We start from the raw sequence: 12,412 nt of genomic DNA, 5'->3' as shown, positions 1-12,412 counted from the left end.
TTATGCTAAGTTTGTTAAGAAACAGTATCTTCCCACCCTCCTCCCTCACCTTTCTTTTCCCCTTAGTAGGTTGGATCTCCAGGTTCTTAATGAGGGGAAGACAGGTGCTCTGCGTGCGAAACGGGAAGCAAATCTGAGCTCTTTGATTCAGGGCACACCCAGAGTTGCTTCTTGGAGTTGGCATCTGCTTCTGCTACCCTATATTTTTGTACTCTGAAAGCTGGCCTGTACTGACACTATCTGGGCATTAACGTATTCAGCATCTTATTCTGCAAATGCCACCACCTAAATCTAAGGCTCCATGCTGATTTCTATGCAGTGTGAAAGTGAGTAACAGCTTCCCTATCTAATGTCCATGCAGAAAGAGACTTGAGTGGGTTGGGCTTTTGTTTTCTGAGAGGGCAGAGAAGGAAACCCGGGGAGAGGGAGCTTTTACTCCCGCAGACTGGTCGGAGAAGTGAGAAGAGGTCGCCTTAGCTTTCCAGTGCTTTAAGTAGAGTGGGGCAGACGAGCCCATGGTCTTACTCATTCTCAGTGACCCCTTCCTGTCAGAGTTGACTCATCTGGTGTGGTGGAGGGCAGGTTGGAATCATGCCACTGGGCCCATGAGGGTATAGAGGTGGACAGCTGTGCCCAGCTCACCTGCCTTTTGCCTGAGGTTGGCTTTCTTTGAGTTACTTTCTGGCTTTCTTCCTCATTCTCTGCCCAGACCAGTTTTCCCACCTGTCCCTTTCTCACTCTTTCCTTAGAGTCTTCATTGCCCCATTTCTGGATCATGTCCATCCCTTTAGTATATATTCTTTCCAAACACCTTTTGGAATGATTCTCATGAGATGGATTCCAGAAATCATTGCCCATGACAGAGTTCCAGACTGTGAGCAACTTCCATGACCTGCCTTTTTCTGAAAAGTGCTACTTCATTTAAGTCAGCATTTCCAGTGACTGGGGTTTACTTAAGTGGAACTTACTTCCTGATCCTTGGGTTTCTATTGCTGGTTTTTGCTGCTTTGTTTTTCAAACACGAGGGTTTACCCCCTGACTCTTCAATATTTGTCTTTCTAGCCAATGTTGACCTGATCTCTGGGCAGTCTGTTACCAGCACAGGTAGTGCTGCTCAGTCAGGGGAATATTTGGAGTCTGGTAGAGTGGAAGGAGCACTGACTCAGGCATGAAAAACGTGGGCTCAAGATTCAGTTCCACTGCTTGCTCAGTCTCAGAAGCTACTTCTTCAGATGAAAAGTGAGATTTAAATATCACACGTTTGTAATAAAGATACCAAGAAATGATGAGCATAAAAGATATGGTGGGGGCATTCCTAGCATGACCTGCCACCTTTCCCTGGGGCCCACAAATACATCCTGTGCTCAGGACCAGGGATGTCAGACTGCCAGGATAAAGTGCAAATCCCTAGCAGATAAGGGGACTGCTGGGATATTCCTTCCCCTGCTCCCAAGCATGTGTAAGCATTCTCTGGAGACAGTCTGACTCTGGTTGACATGTTTCATGATGTCCAGCTCACTCCCAGGTGGTTTACCTGTGTCTGGTGGGGAGGGAGTGGGGATTCCCCCACTGCAGCAGCACATGAACACAGAGGGGTGCTGGGCATAGAACATCTCCCTGGGTGGGCCACGGATTAGGACCCACCAGCTCTGGGGAACCAGTGCCCACAAGCGAAGCTGACTCTGCTCTGTCTCTTCTCTATGTGAGTAAAACATCTTTTCACCAGAGCCTGTGTGAGCTGTGCTTTTGCTGGTGACCCCGACACCTGTATTGGAGTGGGCTGACATCTCTTTTGGTGTCTCTCCTTCTGGCCAAGAAAAGAACTAAACAAACCATAGTGCATGGTTACAGCGCTGGTGAAGAGGAAGAAGGAACTGTAAAGACAAGAATAAGCATGAGCTTTCAATGACTTTCTCTTTGGGTGGGAGGCAAGCAGATTTAGGCAAACCATGTGAGAAGAATCAGTGCCTTCCCTTAGCCTTCTACAGATGAGCTGAGTTCATTGAGAAAATATTTATTGACTTAGTGTGTGTTACGTGGAATATAAAAATAAGATCTCTTCTCTGAGTTACATGCTATAATAGAGTAGGTATAAAATACAATAAAAATAAGTGAGGGACAATGGATTTTCCTTGGTGTGATTGGGTGGGGGAGTCTGAGGCCATGAGCTTTGAGGAGGTGGGTGCATTTAAGCTGAGCCTTAAAGGATATGTAGGATTTCAGCAAGTAATAAAGTAGTGAAGGGGAGTTCCAGGCTGAGGAAATGAGCTGGGCAAAGGCACAGAGTCATAAAAAAAGGTGGCGAGTTCAGGGAGCAGTGAATAGACTTCTATGGCCCAAAGAAGTACATGAGTAGCCGGAAATGAGGTTAGAGGTGGGCTGTGGTTGGATGACACAACACTGCAGAGCCAAGAGGGTTTATGCTGGGCTCTGTGGGTGAAGGGGGGCCATTAGGGTATTCTAAGCCGGGGTAGAGTATTGATAGGATGAGCTCTGTGTTTTAGGAAATACCCAGGAGACCATGTGGAGGATAAGATCTAGGTCCAAAATTGGAGATGGGGAGAGCAACATGTGAGGCGAGGGCCTCCAGCCGGGGCTGCCTGCCTTAGAGCAGGAGTTCCCAGACATGAGAGCTGTGGTGGGGAGAAGAATGGCCCCCAAAGAAGACCATGTCCTCGTCTACAGAACCTCAGAATATTTTAGGTTTCATGGCAAAGGGGAATTAATCATCTGACCTTCAGATGGGAGATTGTCCTGGACTAGCTGATGGGCCCGGTGTGCTACAACCCTCCTTGAAGGTGGAAGAGGGAGACAGGGGCGTCCACTGTTGCTGACTCTGAAGATGGAGAAAGTTGCTGCAAATCAAGGGCATCTTCTAGAAGCTGGAAAACGCAGGGAAACTTTCTCCCCTCGCGCCTCCAGAAAGGAACCCAGCCTTGCCAACACCTTAACTCTAGCCCGGTCAGACCCCTCTCAGTCTTCAAAGCTACTGAACTATAAAATAACACAAGTGTGTTGTCCAAAGTTACTAAGTTTGTGGTACTTTGTTCAGCAACAACAGGAAATGAATGCAAGTACACACAAGGATCCCCTGGGGAGAAGCTAAAGGGTCCGGTTCCTGGCCTTCACCCCCAGAGATTCTGATTCTGATTGGTCTGGGTGGGGGCTCAGGAATCTGCATTGCTAACCAACCTCTCGCCACTATCGCGACCCAGTGATTCCAATGTAAGAGGTCGTGGATCACTGAGTGACGCTGCTCTAGAGCACGGCTGAGCCCTGGCAGGATCGGCTGGTGGTGCTGTGCCCCAGTAGCTCTGCCTCCACAATCCCAGCCTCCTGTTGCTTTGATTCTGCATCTGTCTTACTCCTTGTTATATCCCCAGTGCCCTATACAAGACCTTGCACAGGCGTGCAGTAAATTTCTGTAGAATGAACGAATAAACAGGGAGAACTGGGATGATGCATGACAAATGGAAGTAAAGGAGAACTGCATCTTTTTAGGCTTGCTCCAGAGCCAGAAGTGATTCAGAGAATGGGGTTCAGTAAGAAAGACTTACACAAATCTGCTTCTGAGGCTGCTGAGATCACTTCCGTCCTGCCTGTGCTGGCAGCGAGAGGCCTCTCTGGACTCTGTGGCAGCACTGGCCTTAGTCTTGGGGAACCTGCATTTGAATCCCAGTTCTGCATCTATCTGTTCAAACCTAGGAACATGGTTTAAGCCCCAGCTTTCACATTTATAAAGGGGAAGTAATAAACAATAGTAAATATCACAGGGTTGCTGAAAGGATTAAATGAAGTACTACATGTGATAATAGTTGAAAAATTAGGAAACAAGAGGTATGTTAAGAATTTTTACTATTCGGCTCCAGGGGACCTACACTGCTAGCAGGAGAGACCACTCACTGCCCTGGAGTCAGTCTGTTTGAAGTTTTAGGAGAGAATTTCCCCTAAAGCTGTACGTCTTTGTAATTGTTGCAGGCATCTATGTTTTCAACTCTTTAATAATGTACATAACAGCTATTGGAACAGGCACTACTTTCCAGAAGCAACATTTGTAGGGCCAGAGATAAGGATACAAATGGCTATATGCTTACATATTTGAAAGTTGTAAACCAACGAACAAAATGTTAAATCAAAAGGTTGGTGTTTCTCATTTGACAAAGGCACCTTCATAACCAACTTGAGGGCCAGGTGTTAATTTATAATTTTTAGACTCTCCAAAGAACTCACTCGCTGCTCCTAGGCTCCCCCTTCTCACTCTCTCCAGCCCTTTACTTCCCATCTCCAGCCCTTTCCCACTCCAAGAAGGGCGTCTCTCAGGCAGAGCCTTCATGTTCAAGCTCTGTCCAACAGTAATCCCAGGAGGTCAAGGGACACACACATCAAAGGTCAAGGGGTGGGCATGCCGAGAGCATGGTTCTCCTTTGGAGGATAGACCAAGGGAAATGACCAGGCTGGGCCTTGGAAATGAGCTGGGGGCCACCAAGCAGAGTCCCTGGTTGGCTCTGAGTGGGCACTTTCCTTTGGCCCAACAGACTTCTCACCCAGTGGGAGGGGGTTGGGTATAACCTGAGAGAGGAGAGGACAGAGCCCACTAAAGTGCAGACCTTTTGCTGGGGCCTGTGGGTGGGCTGTATTGAGCCACCTCCTTCCCTGAATGGCTCCTACTTCATGGTTATAAGACTGAATTTGTGAAAGCACCAGACCTTGCCATTGGAAAGACTACTTGTCACCTCCATCTCCTAACTGGTCTTCCTCGGTTAAGTCCACTGTACTCTTCAGTGACAAGTGTCGGGCTGACAACATATTTTGTAATGTTACAAAAACATTACGAAAATTTTAGAAGCTATCAAAAGAGAGTTTACTCCGGGATACTCTTCTTTATAAGGAAATCCTGTTCCAAACAGTTTACATGAAAATAGCAAACGTTAACGTAGTTCAGAACACATCCGTGATGGATATTATACAGTAGTCACACTCCAGCTACACGAATGCTAGACACAACTTGCTCAGAGAAGGGTGAGGTATAAAAGATCTGAATAAAAAGGGCCATTGCACACTTGGGCAGACTGACACTGGAAAGAAGGATGAAAAAAAAAAAGCCCAAGTATTATCTCACACCATTATGTCCTGGAATGTGGTGTTTCACAAATGTAAAGGAGCTTGTCACAGGTGATGAGAGTATTAGGTCCTTGGCTGTCACTGGAGTCTCTTTTCCCCAGACTGGGACTCTTCCTATGGCTTTATCTCAGCCTAATGATTGGTTGCCAACATTCTCTAGACCAGTCGAACAGGGCTTCTGTTAACAACAAAGATATGAGGGGCGGTGGGAGGGGTTGGCAAGATTTTGCCTAGGAGAAAAGTATCCATTTTTTCTTTTTAATTTGCAATCTCTGCTCACAGACCCTCCCTTGAAGTACTACCAGTTAGTCTCCAGGCAAGGTGCTTTATGCAGGTCTTTGGGGCTACTGCTCCCTTGATGACCCAGCTGTGGCTCTTGGGGCTGTGAGACTTGTGCACAAGTTGCCAGTACCCAGATTCTTGTCATCCCAGTTCCTGCTTGTCCATGGGATTCTCAGAATAGTGGTGATAACAAGATAGAGGTGACAAATGGGGGAGTTTACTATAATGAAAATACTGATAATGATAAAGACTAGAAAATTATAGTTGCCAGGTCACTAACGACTAATAACTCATCTGGCTGGCAATTCAACTAGAGACAGAGATAGTAGGAAGCACAGGGATAGGAAACCTGCCTAAGGCCATTGAGTGGCCCCTGAGGTAACCATGGTTGCCCTTCTCCATTCATCATCCTTGGGGCCCACTCGCCATCTATTATTTCTTTCTGTCTTCTATTACCTTGTCCCTTAATTCTAAGTGCTAAGTAAGTCACAGCCTCTGCTCAGGCCTGTAACTCTTACTTATGGAGCCTTACAGCCTTTCCCATTCAGGTTCACGGTCCCTCCACATGCTGGGAAGCATCCAAGTCACTAAAGGGCACCATTTGCCAGAAGCCTCCTGGTCCTCCTGAGAGAAGGACCAAATCTAACCATTGGTCAGACCACACAAGACAGCTCTTGCCTGTGCCTTAAACACCCTGGGCCTGGAGTTCTGGGGAAGAGGTGGGAGTAGTTGGCATGTCCCCTCCATCTGCTTTTCCTGGCAGAGTGAGGCTGGGACCTGGTGCCCTTGTCTAGGTCCCTGAGGAGCCAAGTTCTGAGATGGGTGACAAGCTAAGAGTGCATTGACTTTCCACCATCTGGTTTTTCTCTTTCCCTGTGATTTTTTTATACCCTACATATTACTTTGGGATCACAGAATTTCCCAAGATTCCTGAAGCCAACCATCTCCAGGATACTAGATTTCTGTTCAATGGGTGATTCCATCCCCAAAGCACTTTATAGTGACTGGAAGAGTAAAATCCGAGACAAAACTATATCCATGTGTTTTTTAAGAAGACAGACCTGAAGGATTCAGAGCCTACTTCTACCATATATATATCAGGCTTCTTGCTGTTTTCATCATCTGCTCCTTCACTCTAATTCTTTCAAGGTCAAAGTTTCTCACTGCTGCTATCTCTTCAGTGTTAGTATGTCCTCCATCAGTGAAGTGATCTCTCATCTGCCCTTGCCTCCTGAAACAGGTAAAAGGATCATTCTGGGTGGCATTTAGCTAGGAAAGCCTAGCTTCTGCTTTTTATTGCTGCCAGAAGATTCTAGAACCAGAGATACTTGGTTTCCAGTCCTGACTCCGTGCCTTATCAGCCTTGAGGTTGAGTGAGTTACTTAACCATTCTGAGCCCAGCCAGTTTCCTCATCTATAAACAAGAAATTATGTCTATTTCAAAGCACGTAAGTGAGATACATATAGGAGAGCTGGCCTGGGACCTGGCACAAATTGGCAGTTTCGTAAACCTTTGTCTTCTACAAAATGTCTCCCACTCTGGCTGTGATTTAGCCTTGACTAGTAGGTTAACCTCAGGCCTGGAGACGTCCCGTTAGAGCAATTATAGCAAGAACAATATACTGTCCCCAAAAAAGTGTAAAGGTACTTCCTAGATCAATAATGAGATATAGTCCCCTATAAAATGCACTAAAATTTCAGTAATAATGTAAGCAATTCCCTTAAAATCCTCAATCAGAATTGCTCAGTGAACAAAGCATGCTGAGATGCAGATGCTGTGTGACCAATGGACCTCGCACATGAGCTAAGTGATTTTTTGTTACATGGAGCATTATAAGATGCAAACTCATGCTTCAGTAAAATGACAAATATTGTACCACGACCCTTTGGAGTTATTCAGGAAGAGCCAAAATCTCAAATATTAGCCCACAACTGCCAAGGATCACCTGATTTCTAACATTCTGGACAGAGGTGCACTGACCTCTTTCAAAAGTATGACAAAGGTTGGAAGGGAGGGTCCCACCAGCAGAGGACAGCATCAGCCAGACATGGATAAGACCGCCAGTGAGTGACATACTTGGTGGGAAGACTCTACAGTGAAAGTCACATCCAGTTTCCTTTTCCTCTCCTGCAGTTTTGTAAAAACTGCCCACACTCTAGGGATCAGGTCTGAGGTGACTAGCTTCTTCTCTTCCTTTGATTGCTTTGGGCTGTTTGCCTGGGCCTGCACAATGGTTTAATAGGCCTCTTTTGGTAAGAGAGAAGGGGTTCCTTTCTTTTTTAGAGGAGAAACAAAGCAAATAACAGCATTAGCAAATTGGGAAATTCTGGTACAAGGACAAATTTAGAATGAGAAGGACAGGAGATTTTTCTATAGTTTCTTGAACCCTGAATGGACTCTCCAGAAATGCTGTAATAAAACTAGGGAGACAGCCCAGGGAGGTCTGAAGGAAGCACTCGAGTTTTCATAGGATAGTAATTTTAAATATATCAATATATGAACCTGAATTCTGCAACCTTACTCTGGGGGAATGTTTCTGTTTAAAAGAAGCAGGTAAAAAGCTCTGGGTTCAGTTTCTGCATTATTGGGTTAGAATATCAGGGATTGTCTATAAAGTGCAATGGGAGTGCTATTTAAGTTTCTCAGGCCCTAGAGTTAATCAACACTCAGCACAAAACCTGACATGTGGCAAGGGCTTCATGTTCCAGCTCAGCTCCTGGAGGGAAAGGGTCAGGGTGGCTGCAAGACTAAAGAACACACTCAGCACTGAGTCAGACATAAGCTTTATTGGGACTTACAAACAGGAAAGTGTGTTCAGTGATAGCAGGCTGGAAAATCATTGTAGTGCTCCACAAAGAGGTGGGAAAATGAGGAGCAATATAAAGGCTATCAGAATAAAGACATTTTATAACAGGGTTTCTGCTAAGGTCTTATGAGGTGCATAAATGAGGTCTGGTGATGTTATTGTAGGAAGGAAGAATACAGCCCGGAGAAAATTACAGTCTATCATACCATCTCTACACTTTTTTCCTCTGAGGAAGCTTGTTACTTTTTAACTTATATCCAGGTCATGTGCTGTGGGCTTTGTTTTCTTTACTTACCCTTCATGTAGTAGCCTAAATTGACCATAGAACAAGCATTGCCTCCACATTATACAGCAAAGGTATAATAGACAGCAGAATAATAAGAGTCCTTCACCAAAAGTTAGTAGATCTACAAAGACAGGTTGTTAGGGCAAAGAAAGGGAATTAAACCAGTTAGATTGGGGATCTATAGCTAATTTATCAATGTGTTATATGTACTCTTGCATATTACTTAAAGCTTGTGAAATATGGGAGTGATTAGGAATATATACACCACATTGAAAATTAATGAGTCTCGCTATAAGACAGAAAAGGTCTCATTCCAAACTTGTTGATGGGTCCTACTCTACTGTGCCAGAAAGGTGATCTACACTGTCCAATTTGCTGGAGTGACAGTCCAAAGAAGGCCAGTGGCACCTTAGGATGGTAGGTCTGTGCAAACCCAATATTGGGTCCGATTGTGGGCATGGGTTTTGCTAAAGCCCACTGTAAAGGTATTGGCTAGGGCACTATGGGTGAAAAGAAAGATGTTTATGGGGAACAATAAGGGGCAGATCAAGTCCATGTAGACACACATTGGACCCTATCTATTTGCTGTCCTGATTGGTTGCCTTTCTACCTTCACCTGGCAACTTTCCAGGAACCAATGGGGGCAGGTCATAATGACAATTGTGTTTGTTTAAGTTCTACTCACATTACTCTGGTAATTATTGCTTCACTTGGTATGTCCTTCATACAGCCAGCATGCTGCAGCACCTCTGGCCCTTGGAAGGAAACCTTTCAGCACTAAGAAACAGAGCCAGTCTGGGGGCAATGTCCATTGTAAATCTGACCACATTGAGCCATTGCTGGCTGCTGCATAAGTCTGAAACAACAATGTGCTTTCCATTCACTTTAGGAGCATACCCAGAAGTGTGGTAGATATTTTTATTGTCTCAGGGGTCATAGTGACTGACCTAGCCAATAACTCAAATTGCAGGGTACAGGGGGCCTGGTTTGATTGTACAAGAAAATTTAACAATACTGAAGTCTATCTATTTTAATTTTCATACACTTTCTAAATACTTCCAATGCAGTTTATAACATACCAAATGAACTTAACTCTTTTTAGCACTTTGCTTTTTACTTTTACACCTTTACCATGATTATATTCATTAACAGGTATTTTATTTTAGCAGTATAAGAAAAAAACCTACTTTATTATTTTATGGAAACCTAAGATTCCCAATGGAATCAAGATTATCTTCCCCCTACCACTACCTTAATATGCAGATTGAGGTGACCTTTGACAGGTTTTTCTGTCGTGAAGTTACTGTTTGTTATTAATATTAATTCATGTTTCTATTTAATAATGGCTTCCTGGAATTAGTCATTTAAATATTTCAGCTTAGAAAATGCTTTTACAGACTTCCTATAACCATAAATTACTTTTACCTTTAAATAAGCTTATTAAATTACAATTAGCAGCCAGTGAAATTTACTTTTATCCATTTAAATCTTGTCTTACATTCCTCATTCTGTCCTGTGAAAACTAGTCATTTCACTTTAGGACAGATCTATATTTCATTAAACATGAACTTACAATGTTCACCGTCTTCAACATTTAATACATATAATGCTAGCTTATTTTAATATTATCCTATAAATTTAGGGAGATTACACTCAAGCTAAATAAAACGGGGACATTTATAGTTTATGCAAGAAATGTATTTTTTCCTTCCCTTGACAGTAGGCTTAGACCTTTACAACTTTTTTAAAAATAATTTTTTAAAAGGAGGTATTGGCAATTGAACCCAGAACCTTGTACTTGGGAAGCAGGCACTCAACCACTGAGTTACATCTGCTCCCCCATAAGAGTTGTTTTTTGTTTGATTGTTTTTAGGAGGTACCAGGGCCTGAATCCAGGGCCTCATGCTAAGGAAGTAGGCATTCAACCACTTGAGCGACATCCACTCCCAATAAAATTTTAAAATAGTGGATAACCATAAAAGCATACTGACTGCCAGGTTCTGAAATATAATTGTTTAATTAGCTTTCATTATAATTTAGGAAAGATTTTTTCATAGCCTTTAATGACTCTTTACTTACCAAAATTTGATAATTGGATTAATTACCCTCATTTTAAGGTTGCTAAAAGGTTTAAATTGGGGAATTACAGGACAAACTATTATTTTTAATTCCTCAGATTAGTAGATAAGTATTTTTGGGTAAACTTACATTTTCTTATTTTGCCATACCTGTCCTTCCCCCATAGCTCTTGCAAAGAGAAGGAGGCACTGGTGAGGCTGGGTAAGTCAAGGAGTTTAGGAAATCTTTTTCCCTCGCCCAATAGATTCTATATTCAGCTTTCTATAAGACCTTTCTATTCTGCTTAGCTTCTCTAATTTGGGTTCCAGGAATATCCATTTACATATAAGTGGTTATTTAATTTCAACAATTTGAATATAGTTCTTTCAAGAATTTTCATTTGTTGGGCGTCCGTCTACCACATGGGAGGTCCGCGGTTCAAACCCCGGGCCTCCTTGACCTGTGTGGAGCTGGTCCATGCACAGTGCTGATGCGCGCAAAGAGTGCCCTGCCACGCAAGGGTGTCCCCCGCATAGGGGTGCCCCACACGCAAGGAGTGCGCCTGTAAGGAGAGCCGCCCAGCGCGAAAAAAAGTGCCGCCTGCCTAGGAATGGCCCCGCCCACACTTCCCGTGCTGCGGATGACAACAGAAGCAGACAAAGAAACAAGACCCAGCAAACAGACACAGAGAACAGAGAACGGGCGGGGCAGGGGGGGAATTAAATAAATAAATAAATCTTAAAAAAAAAAGTTTAAAAAAAAAGAAAAAAAAAAGAATTTTCATTTGTTTATTTGATATCACCATCCTGACATATGAAGATAAACACTGAACAAATAGGCAGACATAAATAGTGAGTTAGACACAAAAACAGAACTTACTGACTTTATTTATAATTTTCATTCTCTTACAAAATAAGTTTAACTGTAAAATAACATTATATTCAAAAAATCTTTTTTGAAGTCTATTTCTGATTATTCCAATCTGCAGGTGCATATCTCTTTTTTCAACTTTAACTCTCTTTTAAGTGGTGCACAGAGGCCTTTGCCACGTGCTCTGCTTCAGTAGCTGCCCACAGTCTCCTAACATAGGCCATGCTATTGCAGCCGCTCTCTGGCAGTCTCCCTTTTTCTCATTTAAGTGCAGCTGCTTTGCTCCATGTTCTGAACCTGCTTTTGGATGATTCCACCTCCTGGATTTTAAAAGGACCTACTTCCAAGATGTGTGTAGGAAATAGAGAGTCGGTTTCCTCAGTATTAAAAAAATGCAGCCCTTAACCTGGGGAATATCAGCTGGGTACTTAATATTAATGGTAGAAGGTTAATTGGAAAGGAGCTAGTGAGGGGAGCCAAATGGTGTGAAGAATATATGGAACAATGGGAGAAATATCTATGTTTGGCAAAAGGCAGAGGCATTGATATTCCTGAAAACTCCATTTATTCCTTGCATTGTGGGCTCAACTGAACAAACATAGGCTATTTCTTATAGAACTAGTGCTATACCAGGCACTGGCAGCATAGGAATAGACACAGCTCTGCTCCTGCTCTCAGGACCTCGCCATCTAGCTGTGAGAGAAAGACCCTTCTCTGACCAGTAGGCTGGATTTCAGTTGAACTGAGAAAGGCCATACTTGGCTACACTAGCAATTTGGGTTTTATGCCATATGGTTAGTGAGGAATCATCAAAGATATCATTTCTCTCCTGGGAAGTGGGAGACGGCTTTAGAAACTGGTATTCACCAGTCATGTGACAGTTGGCATGTCAACCTCTTCAACCCTCTTTTTTTTTTTGTCAGAAAGGGAAGATAATAATAACTTCCCTACCACCTCTGGGGTTCTTAGCAGGATTAGATGAAATCAT

Source organism: Dasypus novemcinctus, chromosome 17, assembly GCF_030445035.2.
Source record: "Dasypus novemcinctus isolate mDasNov1 chromosome 17, mDasNov1.1.hap2, whole genome shotgun sequence".
In the NCBI taxonomy this organism is placed as follows: Eukaryota; Metazoa; Chordata; class Mammalia; order Cingulata; family Dasypodidae; genus Dasypus; species Dasypus novemcinctus.
Note: the sequence above shows the minus strand (reverse complement) of the source record.